Source organism: Aphelocoma coerulescens, chromosome 4 (assembly GCF_041296385.1).
Source record: "Aphelocoma coerulescens isolate FSJ_1873_10779 chromosome 4, UR_Acoe_1.0, whole genome shotgun sequence".
Lineage (NCBI taxonomy): Eukaryota > Metazoa > Chordata > Aves > Passeriformes > Corvidae > Aphelocoma > Aphelocoma coerulescens.
The window spans coordinates 50600376-50616680 of record NC_091017.1 but is presented as its reverse complement, the minus strand read 5'-3'; the positions used below and the strand labels follow the sequence as shown (position 1 = coordinate 50616680).

At 35.4% G+C, this 16305-nt stretch overlaps 1 protein-coding gene across 5 annotated transcripts in view; it reads right to left on the bottom strand.

Moving 5' to 3' along the window:
* The window catches only part of DLC1 (DLC1 Rho GTPase activating protein), a 263297-nt gene that overhangs the window by 207429 nt on the left and 39563 nt on the right, over positions 1 to 16305 (bottom strand). For 2 of the 5 annotated variants that reach the window (XM_069014032.1, XM_069014036.1), the window contains one exon: positions 377 to 514. The exons of 1 other annotated variant lie outside the window; for it this stretch is intronic. The gene's annotated coding sequence lies outside the window, so the exon portion shown is untranslated. Of the gene's footprint in view, positions 1 to 376; positions 515 to 11423; positions 11738 to 16305 lie in introns of those variants that run through there. 2 more of the 5 variants (XM_069014035.1, XM_069014031.1) reach the window with 2 other exon arrangements.

Sequence of the window (16305 nt, the reverse complement as noted above, 5' to 3'; positions counted from 1 at the left end):
GGTTGTCTTATAATTAGACTGTCTAACATTTTCCTTCAATTAGGATTCCTGTGATTTTTTTTTCTGAAAAACTCATATTACACTCTTTGCAGCAAACTTTCAAAATTCAGACAGAGAATTGTCTTTTATCTCATGAAATTCCATTTATTTCTTTATCTCATGAAATTCCATTCAGATTTGGCTGTGCTACACATTTTTCAAGATACATTTTACCTTCTCTTGCTTCCCTCCTCAAGGAAAAATGCCAGTCTACGAGAACTATCCTTACACAGACCCAATACTCTGACTGACACCTGAGAAAGCTGTGAAAGCTGCAGCAGGAAGAACTAAGTCTTGGAGCTAGACTGAGAATGGAAAGGGAAGGGAGGACACATACCTTGAATGTCTGGAAGTGTCAGAGCAGCTTCCCTTCTGGGGCTAATCCCAGTTACAAGAGTGTGGAGGCAGAAGCACACAGCCAGGGCTCTGGTCCTACATCTTTTCCCTCAGCCTTCCAGGACACAGGAGTGGATGCCTGTTTTTCCCAGAGTGGAAGAAAGAGATAAGGAGAGAAACATGGGGCCATGCAGCAATGGCAGCCACCACACAAGCTGAGGCAGTGAACCCCAAGCCATTAGGAAGGAGGGGCTATGGCAAAAGTAGGCCTAAAAAAGACACCCCTGTGCGGGACACTTGGTGGCATCCCTGTATGGCCAAAGCAAGCACTGCCACTGACCCAGGTGTGATATCCCTGCTGCCTCCACCTATTAATATTCTCTGCTTTCAAACTCTGAGTTCTCACACACAGACCCCAATTTTTGATTTCTCTATTTTTGTTTTGCCTCTGATTCGTGAGTTCTTTTACACAGAGTTTGGATTAAAATGCAGGAAATGCCAGGTTTTTCTTCTATTGATGTTTATTAATTCTTATCTATGGCATAGCTGCACAGAGTGTGCCTCTAAGTTAAAAAGGTGGAAAAAGGCCCCGAGTTCTAACTTCCAAGGCCTTTTAAGGGCCAAATTACCCAATTATGGAATGGCAACTAATTTGTTTTTACTTATAATCCAATAACTAAACATTCATGTTCCACACTGAGGGTTTTTTGAACCAATACCAAACCCACAAGATTTGTGAAGAAGAAGGAGGAAAAAGAAGAAGAACTAATCCACACCTAAAATCCTCCATCTTGTTACTAAATCCCATAAACCTAATTGTCTGCATCTCTACATATTCCACCCAGTGACATAACTTTAATTACACAGCAACAACCTCAGTGTTACCACACAATTTGGGAAGGCTTCAGGTCAAATGCAGTGTCCTTCTGAGGATCACTGTCTGTCAGCACTGAAAGGCTGCAATTCTCTGAACTCAGGGTTCCAACATCCACCAGTTCCTCCATACTGACAATTCATTTCATCATACGCAACCTCCACACTGCAATAAATAGAAAAGCTTTGGAAGGGAGAAAGTTGCAGAGAATATAGGACAGTTTACGAAGTCTGTGGCAGGAAAGTTTCTGAGAGGGCAACCCAGCCAGTACAGCCCTACCATCATGCCAGTGGAATTAAGTTTTGCTAATATTTTACATGGGATGCAAATCTTTTCTTTAAAAAAATAAAAAGGCAAAACATTAGCTTGTGAACGTAAACAAAGATGAAAGACTGTTTCATTACATTTTTTACATAGCAAGAATATGTAAGCAATGGAGATCAAGCAGAAATATTTATTTTGTTATCATTATTTTATCTTCATTGGTCTGTGACCCCAGTCAGCAAACTTTGTTTAAGGAAGTCTAAGTGAACAGGATCTGTTTCCTATAAACTCATCTCCCATCTTCCTGGTCTGGCTTGCATACAGTGCTTTCAGTAACTCCATACCAATCTCTGAGACAGAATGTTGTTTACAAATAATTTGAGATAAAACATAAGCCTCTAGGTCTTCAGTCAGCTATTTATTTTAAAAGATCTCCTGCTTTTAAAATGCAATCCTTCATTTTCTTATTTTCTGGACATAGACCACCTTTTGGATTTCACTGAAGTGGAGGCTCACCTTCCCTGTAGTTTCTATATAAGAAGCATTTGTAGTGCAGGGTTTTAGACCATGCTAGACTCTGCTGTCCTAGGGTAGAAATATAAGGATCATTTGTTGTGGGGTATTAATCTAGTGAATACCAGATGCATTTTTCCTGATTTCTTTAATATGTAAAATCAAATGCTAAAACCTGTTTGAACTACTAATTATTTTAAAAATATGTACAACTTTATTCTAAAAGTCAGAAAAAGAATAGTACTCTTAAAAGAAATATGTTTTCAGAATGAAATAATAAAACAATTTAAAACTTTTATATAACTTTTTAATGGTCAAGTTTGCATGTGTAATGCATGTGATGCACTTATAAAAATGTGAACACAGACTAGCAATATAGGTTTTACTAATTTTTGTACAGATAAGCACAAACACATCCCAGTAGTGTCCTTTCATGGGATATTGTCCTTTTCTTTGATGAGATATTACTGTTGGTTTCCAGCCATGAATCAGTGGACAGAAATTGAAGCAAATAGCTCTAAGTGTGGCATCCAAACATTCCTTCCAGCATAGCCTACCATATAGGATTTTAAAATTGCTGCCCAGCTATAGATCACAACTGCTAACAGCTCCCTGATAAGTTTGAGGAACCAACTCATATTGAAACATCTATCAGAAGAGTTTCCAGGGCAAGAAAATAAAGTGATCAGGAACCAAATGTTAGAATTGCATAACAGTACTCAAATGAAATATTACTGAACTTGTAACTCTGAAAGGTACTGAAGTTACCCTCTTTGAACACAGCAATGAAAGGGGAGACACATGTAGAGAGGGCAAATCTGGGGAACTGCAAGAAGGGTTTTCTTCCAAGCCAATGGCAAATGCCTTTGGGGTCAGAGATGAGGTTTATTTGAGGGAGATCCAGAGAGCCAGAAGTGATCCTGAGCAGGGATCGGAGTAGGTGTGGGAAGTACAGCCTTTCTAGGATAAGAGACTTTTCCCACTCTTTTTCTTCTGATCATAAAAAGGAATACAAAGCAGAGGGATTTCTGGCCCTCAAATCCCTGTCTCCCTACTGGGCCTCATGAGTGGTATCTCCACAGAGTGAGAAGGTGGGAGAAACCAGGGGAGTTGCTCTGCACACTTAGCCTTGGGATGCTGTGAACAATGACTGGATGCAACAATAGCTGGTTTAAAATCAAATCAAAAAAAGACCACTTGGTTGCGAACTACATACTTGCAAATCTGATTTCCATATGCAGTTAGTTGGCTAAAAAATCTAATTAATAATGAAAATAAAAATTTTTAAAAAGCCAGAAACCAAATGGAAAATTAAAAGTGAGAATATGTGATTGATTTATTTATTTTTATATAAAGAGGGAGCTTATTAATAGTTTTGTGAAGGCAGGTATTAAAACCTGTGTTATTTAGATCATTCAGAAAAAGAAAAGTAGTGAAGTGATGACACTTGCTAATTTCACCAATTTACAACAGAGAAGTAGGAGATAAAACTGCATATAAACCCTCTGTTACTAAATAAAATGGCATGCAGTGATTAAAAAAATACTTCAAATTGTAAATGCATATTAAAAGTCTCTATTGTATCTTCTACCAATCAGGAAAACACACGCAAAACTAAGTCACTGTGGCTGTTAATCAGCAACTGAATTTCAAGCTCAGTGAAAATTAGAAAATATGTAGCACGATAGGCAAAAGAGAGGCTGAGCATACAGTGGCATAATAAAAATTATTTTCTAAATTCTCATTATGCAATGAACTAAAAACTATATGTAATTATAGTAATTTCATCTCAGAAGGAGAAATAGAGTAGGAAGACATATAGCAAAAAACAATAGAAAGGATTAAAAGTATGGTATAGCTTCTGCCTGAAGAGCCATGAAGTATGTGAATGTTTCCTGTCTGGGAAAGAGAGGATTTAGAGCCATATAAAAATCAACAGTATCATGAAGAAGGAGAACATTTATTCATTTTGCCTCTCACTACAGGAATTTGCATAAGTCCAAAGTAGAAATAGAAAAAAGAAATATTAAAACAGAACCAAGATATTTTTTTGCTTGTGCATGTAAGTAAATAGAAGCTATAATGTGTAGTAAATACAAATCATACTGCAAAAAGTTGGTTATTTCTGATGTAAGAAATACCACACAAAAAGTTAATCAAGCCATCATTCTTCTCACTTGATAAGGATTTCCTTTCCTTCAGGCATCAGTTTCATTACCCCTTTAGCAAAGTATTTTCTTCTCTTCTTTACAGATTCTGACATATGTCATAAATGCTCATTATAGTTTACCATCAGTAAATGCCTAATACACTTAAGGTTGTTAACATCCTTCCTTTGGAAGATATTTAACATGTTACAAAAATTGTGATACTTCCAGCAGTTTTATAAGCCCTCAATACATTAAACATCACAAAATGTAAAATCAAGTTGGCAAGTTTTTCATTCAGAGACTTCAAAAGTCTTGCTAGTTTAGTGAAAATATTTTTGGCTCCTAAGATATGAGCCTAAACTTTGTCAATATGCCTTAATGTATAGGTAGCAAACATAAACCATCATGGAGTTCTTTTATTTTCTGTTCCTCAAAAATCAGCTGCATTACCAGTGCTCATCACCATACAATGAAGAGCTTTTACTTGTAGCCAACATGTGTTTGCAGTGGGGTTTAGGTTGGTTGTATTTGGATTTGGTTCATTTCCAGTGCTGAGCCTCAGATTAGCTGAGGCTCTTCCTCAAGTATGAGAAAGGGGAAATGACTGCATCCAAACTGATCCACAGTTAATCCAGGCTTACTAAAGATGTATATTGTTCAAAACAAATTTAGTTATCAAATCAAAACCAATTAAACACAATATTTAAAATACTCAACTTTCTGTTTCTGTCCTATTTTGAATAATCAATAAAAGAGTCAAATACTATTTTCTCAGGTATTTATAGCACAATGATACCACTTTACTGTAATTTTGTTAGTGACATTTTAATACCTTAATAATCAGCATTAAAGTATTTTTAGCAGTTATGAACATCCATCTCCTTCACCACAATATCATTCCAAAGTGACAACAGCCATCAAATTTATAACTGCCCACTAGAAAGTAAAAAGGTGTTAAGCCAAAAAATAATTTCTAGCATAGACTTTTTAAGAAGAAAATCAGAGCCTTCTAGAAATTCTGATCTGTGAGTCTGCTGGTCTTCAAAATTTAGTAGTGTGAAAGTTATTCTAGATACTGTCTTGATTCTGTAATATGAATGTCTGTAATATGATTCTGTAATATGAATATTTCTTTGTAATAAAAGTAATCTGAGGTGTAAAGGTTTAAATTCTTCTTTTTCCATAGGAGGTCTATGTGGAAAATTCATCGCTCTTCCAATCCTCCCCCCAAATCATTTTGCCTCTCCATTCCAGAGAACAGAAAAGATAACATAATTGATGGCTTCCTTACACCTCCTGGTTTTACCAGAAACATCTTGAAAAGAAATGAAATGAGAAAATGTCATCCCATGGGACATGGCAACCCAGAAAACAGTAGCTATTATTTTGGTCCTGAATTAGGGAAATGTTTTTCCACAAATATTTCACCTCTTCCCCCAAAATAGAAGACATTTCATTTTCTAGCCAACTCTAGTGAAAAACTAATCTTTTAGGTACAGGAGGTCTTTTTGAAAGCAATATAAATTGACCAGATTGTATTCCTGCTGCCTTTTAGATTTAAGGTTCTAGTGTGGTGTTTCTATTTAAAAAAAAAGTTGCTGGTGCTCATTATAGCCATGAGCTATAAAATCTCTGTAGTATGAGGCACTAAAGACAATGATTTTTGGCAAACAGCCTCCTTGCTGAAGGGGCCCTGTTTTCAGTCCTGGTGTAGATACAGCTAAAAAATATTTTTGACATTATTGTGCCAATATTTTATATATAAAGAGCTGAAAATTATTTTCTTCCATTGAGAAAGACAAATATTTTATCATTGAGAGTCTACAGAGAATGACTACTGAGATGACTGTGCTTTTTGGTGGGAATGAACCATTAGCAGAATCATTTGGAATCCCATTTTGTTGCACCTGTAAAAAAGTACCAAGAGCAAAATGAGCAAGTATCTCTGGAATGTAGCTGAAGATCTGAAAAGCAAAAATTATTCAAAATGGCAGCTGTACCACTATTTCTTTGAAACTAGAGAGAGAAATAACATATAATGTACATGGAGTGCTTTGTAAATGCTCTGGAGGACTTAATTAAATCCACTTTCTCCAAGGAAGGGAATGTAAACATTTAATTTGTCCTCCTGTTGGGTGAAATTGGGAGGAAAAAAGTCTGCATTAGAACCTAACCCTGAAATTGACTATTTTTCATTACAATATTCTTATTTTGGAATTCAGGAAACCTGTCTGTCAAAGTACTTTTATAAAGTGTGTTTATCTCACCTCCATATCCCCTTTCTCTCTGCCTCTCAAAGGCATAATGTGGATATGACTGCTATAGTCAATAGACATTCTCCACAGTATTTTCCAGAGTGCCTCAATTCCAAACTCATCAGCTGGTCTCCTGATTTTATAATGATACTCTCCTACTCAGCATCTGTAGCCTGCCTGGAAAGATATGCTCAGCCCTGGAAATTACTGTTTCTGGGTACATAACTACAGGAAAAATAAAACAGATGACTTGTGAGCTCACATGGAGATTTTCCCTCAATTTAAAAACTAATTCAGATCTATTTCCTTTACCAGCTACCAATTCTCTCACAACATGCAAAAGCTTTTTTAGAAAACTTTATATCCAATATGGTATATCCAATTAGGCTGGCAGTGACTCAATATTTGGAAGTTGTGAATGACATCCACACATAGGCATTTGATGGTACTAGAGTGTAAAATTGTTTCTGTATATGGAATCCTCAAAGCCCAAGTTTTGCAATGGAGGATACAACTCTTAGAGACCATCCTTTCAGCAAAAACTTCTCCTTTTAGTTGTTATTATTGAAATACTAATTTTTTGTAGTAAAATGTTATTTAGTTGAAAGCTGTCAACTCTCTCTGATAAAGCAGCGTTAACTGAAGATAAACAATTCAAGCAAAATGAAAAGTGATATCTCCATTTAGCTGCAGACAAAAAAAATCTGTGATGAATTTAACAGTACAACTTCCAGTGTGCTGAACCTCTCAGTACTACTCAGAAGTGGATGGTTAAGTGCTCCAGACTAAAAAAGAGAATGCAAATTAAGTTCTTCTTGCCCATTGCATGTCTGTGTTATGTATCAGAAAATTCATGAGTAGGTCAAAAAAGTTCATACTTTGTGACAGCCTTAGCAAACATGCTAATAATACAATATTAAGCTTATGAATGCTCCTTAATAAAGTGAAGTTATACAGCTTTAATAGTGTAACCCCGATTGCTTTGGTCTGGCGAATTTGTCACCGGTTCCTCTTGCCCCTTCCATTTTCTTTTAACTCCCTTAGCAGAAGAACACTTTGCAACAATCCTCCATTCTACTCCAGATTTTCCTCACTTCTTAGACTAATGATTATTTCAAACTCACCATCGACTCCCTCTTATCCCAAAATTTTGTATCATAAGGCAAACCTTCCACAAGTACCATGATGTTTAACTTGGAACATTTATTTGTTCTGGCATTAAAGAGTATTTGTAGTAATTTGGTCCTATTGTGAAACTCTCACCAATAAGACCTATTTATCCTGGAGACTCTAGAACTGATAAAGAGTGAGCAAGAGGGTGGGAGAACCAGTAGACATTCAGAATTAAGAGAATTGTTTACAAAATTTCCTAAAGTTCAAGGGCATTTCATCTGAAGCTAATAGATTTTGGAACAGGGTACAATGGAATAAACAACCGGAAGTACCACCAACCACTGTAAGAAAAAGAAGAGCCTAGATGAAAGTGAAGGCTGGAAATAAAGAGTACATCATACAAGTGAAATTGGTTTTGATGATACACACAGCCTAAGGCAGGCCTTTGCATTTGGGTTCAGTGACTGACGTACAATATGCCAGAGATAAAACTCTGGGCATTACTAATTTCAACAGGAGTGATTTTTCTCATCAAAGAGAATCTGCCAGCTATGGTAATAGTGGATCTGAAATTGTCTACCAACAGACTGTTCTTAAATAAGTATACTGAAAGTACCTGAAAGCATCAACAAATATCAATGGTGAAATATGATATAAAACATATTGAAATTCCCTAACTATTGTAGCTATTGCAATAAAATAACGTTCACATACAGTATATGTAGGATTTACATGTGAAAATTCTATATAATTTTGGGTTGGGGTACAATTTATGCATATATACGCATATGCATACATGCATATACACATATGTATACACACATATATTAAAAAACCCCTGTGTATCCAGCCAGTCTTAAAGTCCTTACCAAGAATTCACAGTGATCATCATCTTTGGATGACACATTTAAAGCCCTAATGGACAAGGACCTGAGCAACTTTCTCTAGTTGACCCCACTTTGAATAACTTGTTGAATCAGAGACCTCCAAAGGCTCTCTCCTAATAGGAAGGAAATCAAGATCTAACACTTCTGGATATGCTATTTCAATTGCTCTGTCCCATGTGTTACTCTGGTTTTGTCTTTTTGCTTTTTCTTTTGTAAAAAGAGCAGAACACCAACAAACCCCCATACTTTATTTTTTTTCTGCTGACAAACAAACAATAGAAAATGGAACCAGATGAATAAAAGAAAAAAGGACAATACTTTAAAATATATCTTCTTTTTGAGAAAAGAGAAAACAATTTGTAAATTCCCTTCCTCCTTCTGCTACTGACCTCATCAGGGAAGCTTTACAACAAAGAAGGTACATTCCAGCAAAAAAATTCATGTTAAGAACAGCAGAAAACTATCATATAAAATGTGCCTTGATACTACTGACAATCAAGAAAAATAAAAGTTAAGTAAATTCTGAGACTTATGAAAAAGCAAAAAAGGAATCCTCTGATTGTTCCATCTATAATTTTTAAAGTATAATTTTAAAATTGATTTTAAGATCACCAATTTAAAAGAATTACTACAAGCCTTGCCTCTTTAAAAACTGCACAGCCAAGCTGTTGTCTTCACTTTTAATTTTCTTTTAGGAGGGATTGCTTTGTGTTACAAAGGTCTTTGTGAATTAGGCCTAAATATACAAACTTTTTTTTCCAGGGCTCTGATTACTGAATTTTGCATCAAGGTCAACAGGTACAAGGTTCAAAAGAAAATAAGTTCGCAGGCACAAAAATTTATGGTGAAGAAAAGCTATTTGAATAATTCCTATTACATGGATGTAACCATTTGCATAATTTTTTCTCAAGTCTGCAGACATAAATTAATGTCTTCCTTCAAGGGAGTCATTTGATACAACTACCTGGCTATTTTCTTGTTTCAAATAAAGAATGTTAACATTTCTGAGGGAACAGAGCAAGTTCAAAAAACTCTAGATGCTCATTTTCCATGTTTATTATTGCTATATATCTATAAAATAATTTTCAGAGGTTTTTTAGACTGTAAGTTTTCTGTGAATCCTTTTTCTTGAGAAATCATATCTTAAAAAAGCAAAACAAGGTTAGCATAACAGAGAAGTTAAGCTAAGTAGAACCAGAAGCTGAACAGTAATTTCTCTCCAGGACTTTTATTTAAATCTTCTAAATCAAAAACACAGGCATCTATCAGTGCTATATTTTCTTATATTCTACAAGAAACTTCAGAGTTTAATGAGAAAATACTTTCTGGGTTCTATTCTGTTGTCCATTCAGTAGTTCAACTGCCTCAGGTGTCAAGTATTTTCATCTGCAAGTGAGGTCAGATGAGGTCATTATGTGCTTTAGAACCCAGAAGTGGTGCTGCAGAAGAGAACTGCTTGATAGGGAATACTTTCTTCTGTTTAACTGGAGTAGTCACTAATATGAAATACGTGCACATATACTTGCAGCAGCAACTATGGGAACACAGTGCAGTAAAAGCCACTAAAGCTAAATCCTTTGAGACATCAATGTTCCAGCACAAATTTCACGTGAGTGACGAAAAGATTCAGTCAAGTCAAATTCCTCTCAACTTCTCGGTCCCAACACTTACATACCACAGCTCTCCTAGACCAGAACAGCTAACTGGAGAAGACTTGTCCATAAGCAAATAAGTGATTGTGATGTTAAAATTCACCCCAGAATGTACTCAGGAACAATTTACTGCCTACTGGTTGTTCCCTGTCCAGTTCAGATGCATTCCATTCCCAACCCAGCGCCAATTCTGACCACGCTGAGCTTTCTTCCTGCAAATGGCAGTAAAGTGTACAATTCTCAGTCTATTGCAGAGGAGATATTTGACCCCATTCTGGAATATCTACTGCTCCTTCATGTCCTTTCACACCACAAAGTCATTTCCTTACACACCAATCATTTTGAAAATTGGTAAAAGCACAGTTAAAAGATTCTTGAAATACATGAACGGATGACTTCTATTTTGTTACCTATCTGGCCAATAACTATACGGAGCCCTACTGATGAACATAAGAAATAAAGGAAGAAAGAAAGAATTTTTCAGGTTACTTATAAGCAACAATTTTTAGAGAGACAAAGAATGCTGCATAGATTGACATGAAAAATGCTTCTCATATCCATAAAAATTTAATAATTAAATTACAATTTTACATAAAATATGCATGCATTCACATATCACTGAAAGATACTATCCTGATTATCTCCCTAAACTCCTTAACAGCAGATTCTTGTTATTTTTATTAGTTACATGTTTACTAGGTTAAGGAAAAACAGAGTAAATCCATACATCCTCCCGAAAATGATAGTCAGCTGACATTTACTGAATCTTACTTTACCTCTTCTAAATGCTAGCACAGCACAGAGCAATCTGTGTATTTAATCATATGTTACTAAAAATAACCTAATTTAGCTAAAGCCAACAAATAAACTCCAGAATTTCAGATTTAGAGTCTACATCTTTAAGACCATATTGTCACTTCTACTACAAATTTCACCTAGGACTGAGAAAAGGCTAGAGACCAAGCCCAGCAGAGGCATAACTGATTTATCTACCTAAAACAGTCCTCATCATCATTACCGCTGGAGTGGAGGGAAGGGAAGGTAAGGAGAGAGAAAAAAACATAGCCCTAAATGCCCTCCCTGTTGTTAAATGAGCTGAAAAAACAAACTGATCACACATCTAACTTTCCTATTGAATGTACAATAAAAAATATGCAAGCAAGACCATACAGCTCAATTTATACAAGAATGCAAATAAAGTGCAGCATTTCAAGCATATATTTAAAAGATGAAGAAAAATAAACATGAATTTTTTTTTATAGGTCTGGCATATTTTGATAAACAGAGTTTTCACAGTTTACAACTAAATGTATATTTTTAAAGATTATTAATGTTTTTACCTTGAGTTCTAGTGCTGAGATCCTGAACGCAGAACACTCCAGAGCTGGATACTGCTTGTTTTTTTTCTGAGTTTTTTCTCTCTTTTTTTTTCTCTTTTTCTTTTTTTTAAAAAAATTTTTGGTAGTTTAAAGTACAGAAAGATTCCAAGACAGCCTTACCTAGATGAAGAGAATCAGGAATGCAGACATGACCTCCCTAAAATCTGTGGTCAATAGAAGAAGAAAAAAAAAACCCAAACAAGAAAATGAAGAAGCAAACAAACAAACAAAAGAGCCCAGTCCCAGCTAGCTCCTGCTAGCATAAAAGTTCAGATTTCGCTACTGAGATCATTGCTCTATTCTAAGCAGTTTTGCTCAATGTGTGATTCTAACAAAAACACCCTCTGCAGCTGGAGGGAGCCTTAGCTAAGCACGAGCCTGTCAAGCTTTTCCCAGTGACTTCTGTCTACTAAATTCAGACTGATGTTTTGTGAAAGGGGCCTCAACAACCAGGCCCAGATTGCCTGAAAAGTATTTCCTGCCTTTGAGAGAGAGAGAGGGAGAGAGAGACAGCGAGCCTGCCTGCCTGCGCCAGGGAGAGAGCACAGAAATGGAGGGAAAAGAAAAAGACAAGACTGAGTGTTTCAAGGCAGTTAGCTTTATACACTGCTGAGCTATTTCTGCCAAAGAAGAAAATCTGTACTACAGCTACATAATGTAAAAATGCTTTTAAACCTCTCCCACCTGGATTTTTCCTTTAAAAAAATACTTTATGCATCTCTAATGCTCATGCAAAGGTAACACTTATCCAGAACAACATGAGAACATTTCTGAAACACCTGGCCTTTGACATCAAGTAGTGAGAAAAATGGTCTAAACTCAATTAACACATCACAGTGACAAAAGGTCTAATACTATTCTGTCAAGCAAATATACAGTTAGACAGATTCCATTTAAACGCATACGCTAAAATCGTGTTCCTACTCAAGAGAGTAAGCTGGATCTGAGAAAACAAATGCTACAGTTTAAATACAGTCATACTGCAGGCAGTGGAATATGTTGCTTTACCTCTTTTGAGAATCCTCCAGAGTCACACAAATCCAGCCCTGCAAAAGCAAAAGGACAGACTCCATCTTGATCATATTAGTATTTTGCTGACATAAAACACTTGTAACTACTTCGTTCCAGTTTGACAGGGTGCCTGAATCATGTCTCCAGAGTAACCCACAGCATCTACATCCTTTGCTCTATACAAATTTAGTGAATATTGTCTGTTTATCTTTTCTACTTTCTTCTGCCTTCTCTGAATGACTTCCTCTTAGCTGTTCCAGCCTGAGAACTTGGATTACCATTTGGTTTTGATTAAAACCAGACGGACAGCTCTGTGGAAGTTTGAGGGTAAGCTAATGGAAATTACTAGTATGGCTTTAATTAGTGTATTTATTAGTAATAAATATTAGCTATTCACATAACAAATTCTACTAATAAACACATGAAAACCCCCATCTTTGGCCACTGGTTTCATATTTAGGTGAAATAACTTACTCAGTATTTATTTTATTTAAGTCAGTATGACTCATAATAGTAATCAACATGCACAATTTTTTTTTTACACTTTCTTTCAAGACAGAAAGTAGTTCTGTTGCTACGTTTATTCGTCTTACCAGGTGGGTCAGCCATATATCACTTACACTCTGATGACCCCTTCAGCTGTCAACTCTCTTTATTAATTACTGGTCTGAGTAAAAGATTTTACAGTTACTGGTCAGGTTATTGACTGGAAACTTTGGCCTTTGGCTGGCTTTCAGAGCGACCTAAAGAGATGCAGAGGTAAGACACTGCAGATGTTTTTATACACAAAACAATATCTGGACATTTACTGACCAGAAAGTCTGCATTCAGCAGGCCTGCCACAACTGGGACAGGATATTTATTCTGAAAGGAGACACAAAAGCTTCTTAATTACTAACTGCTGATACATGAGTTTTTACCAGCCTCCAACAACTGCTTTTAACTGTTTATATAATGCCTTCATTAGCTCAATTGAGTCTTTTCAAGGGCATTTCTAAAGTCAAAGAAAAGCCAGCCCTGTAAGGCTGTCTCCAGCTCTCACTAATATGGCCATATCTGGAGCTAATTTATCAAGATTTAGCTCCTCAGCATGTGGAACTTTGGCTAAAATCTGCTAAATTTGCCAAATGTGGTCTTCGTTGTCATACATATAATTTTATATATGCAGTTTTCAGCCTTAAAATTACAGTATTAACTTTAAAAGTTAGTTGCAAAATTATGCAGGCTCAAATGGAAGTGGGTTTGAAATTTTTCCCAGTAGCTTTCATGTACATGGACAGTGGAGGTAGACAACCTTAAGTGCAATGACTTACCAGCCTAACCTCTGCATCTTCAAAGACGGAGGTCTTTGAGGTCTTTGAAGCCCATAAAAGGAAACAGCACATGTGCTGGTAAACTCGGAACAGCCAGAAGCACAGCCCCAGAGGTAAATAACTTTTCAGGATTATTTTTAACTACATTTGGCTACTCTCAGTTCTGAATCCATAACTTTAACTCTACTGTGAAGTGTGATTTATACTATTTCCCTGCAAGATTTCAGTTTGGAATTTAGTGAAAAACTTACAAGCTGTGAAGGGACACATTTTATTTGCAATGATGCAATTGCACAAATTGCGCAAAATTAAAATTAATGTTTATGAGAATAAAAATAAAACAAAAATCCTTTAGTTTCCTTGCAGTTAAAATTTACTAAAACTGTTTGGTTTTATAATGCCAAAAAAAAGTGATGAAAATTTGAAACACACTGTTCCAAAAAAGTAAACAAACATTTCAAGACAGAATTTTAATTTTTAAATAATTATTTTTCTTCAGATAAATTCACTTAATGTTCCATCATAAACCTTTGATTTTAATTAAATAAGGTGGTTTTTCTTTTCTGCAGAAGCTAGTCACAAGAAATAAGACAGATTAAAAAATTTATAAGTGGGGACATATTTAAAAGGTATGAAATTATTAGAACATGGTCTGCTATGTGAAACAGTTTCAAAAAGAAAACTTATTTCAAATATTCTAGTGTTTGATCAATAGCTGAAAAAGAGAAAAGACCATTATAGACAATGTCTGTGCTTTTACTGTCTAAGAAAACTGAGGGCAGATGGTCTCTTAAATATCTTTTCCTGCTATGCACATCTTCAGAAAGGAGGGGAAAAATGAGAGCTTGAATACTTATTCAAAGCTGCATAATAAAAGTTTACAGTGGTAGCATAGAAAGAATATGTGAAATCAGAACATTTAAGTCTGAAATTTTGATAATTATGTTTGATCTTGAACAATAAATAGAACTGTAAAAGTAAGGAGAGGAATGGAGTACTAATGAGAAACAAGGTAATTCACTAATAAGACCAGTTAATAGCACTTCCACTGCAGTCAGACTGACTATATGGAAATGATAGAATTTATCTCCTTGCTATTCTAAGCTTAAACCAAACACAAAGGTGGTCTTTTTTCTTGGCACCTCTGTGACTCAGAAAACCATATGTCTCAAAGCTCTGCTATTCAAACAACTCTAATTTTTGTTTAGGTAACGTTAGTTGAAGAATTATAATATTATTTTCTTATTATGATTATATTTTATTTACAAAATAATTATAAAATAATAACAATGTAGGAAAAAATCACACATATATAATATTATTTATTGCCAAACATAAAATATTTTTGTCATACTAGTGTAAGCTGAGTACACTCCATGACATATTGTGGAAAGAGAAGCTAATAATATGTTATTTCCATGATCCTATATAAAATGAATTAGCAAAACAATTAAAAAACTAAGAAGAATTCAAAGTAGCCAAGCAATTTCTGTTGCAGCAGTACACAGACATTAATATAATGCAGATGTGCATATTTTCAGACACTTTATTTGTCTGAAGATCTGATGGTCTTTTTTAGACTTTGAACTACACATGGTGGTAGGCTCTTCCATAATTTAGTTCTTGCTCAGTCAAATCCCTACAGAAAGCAATAAGAATTTGTCCAAATCTTGCAGTTGGTTTATAGGACATTATTAACATAATATAGCTATGGTTTACTGAATGCAAAATTCAAGTAACTTCTGTGAAACAGTATCATCAGGGTTTGTGGACAGACCTAAGCTGTTTTCATGCTTAAAAACAATCCTGCTGAGAAAGTAATGTGTTAAAAAAAAAAAAAAGAGCACATGAGGTTTTACTCTTCTCTTAAAAAATAGGAGTTGCCATATGCCTTACAGAAAAACATGAAAGCTTTCGCTAACATCTTCCTTTTTTCCTAAAGAACACATTTAAACCTGATATATTTCCTCTAATACCTGAAGAATAGGAAAAAAACCACCCTGTTTTGTTCAAATACACCTGAAAGTACTGCAAGACAGACACACAGCTCTATTTTAAAAAGTATTTTCAAACTTGCTATGTTTGCTTTGGTTTCACAGTGGAATCAGCTGATTTCATGAGGTATTCCATACTTTCATATTTCATGGGTATCAAGTACATAATTTTGTTCCTGTCAACACATTTTATGACATTTTGGATTTGATTAAATCATTATAAAACACAAGAGGGAGCAAGTGAAGGGAAAGAGAAGCATCCATTAGGCACACGCAGCCTGGCATAACAGAATGGCTGAGGACCAGGCATGGGAGAAGCAAGGATTTCATGCACTAGCCCTGTTCAGGGACATGACCATATCCTTGCTAAGCCCCAGTGCACTGGATTGCAGTATAAATGTGTTGCATGAGGAAGTCTGAAAAAGGCTCTTTACAATTTCCCAGCTGAAATAAATTTACAAGTGACCATTTCAGCAAAATGAAATTAATTTGAATATGTTAAGACTACATCAATATGCACAATTC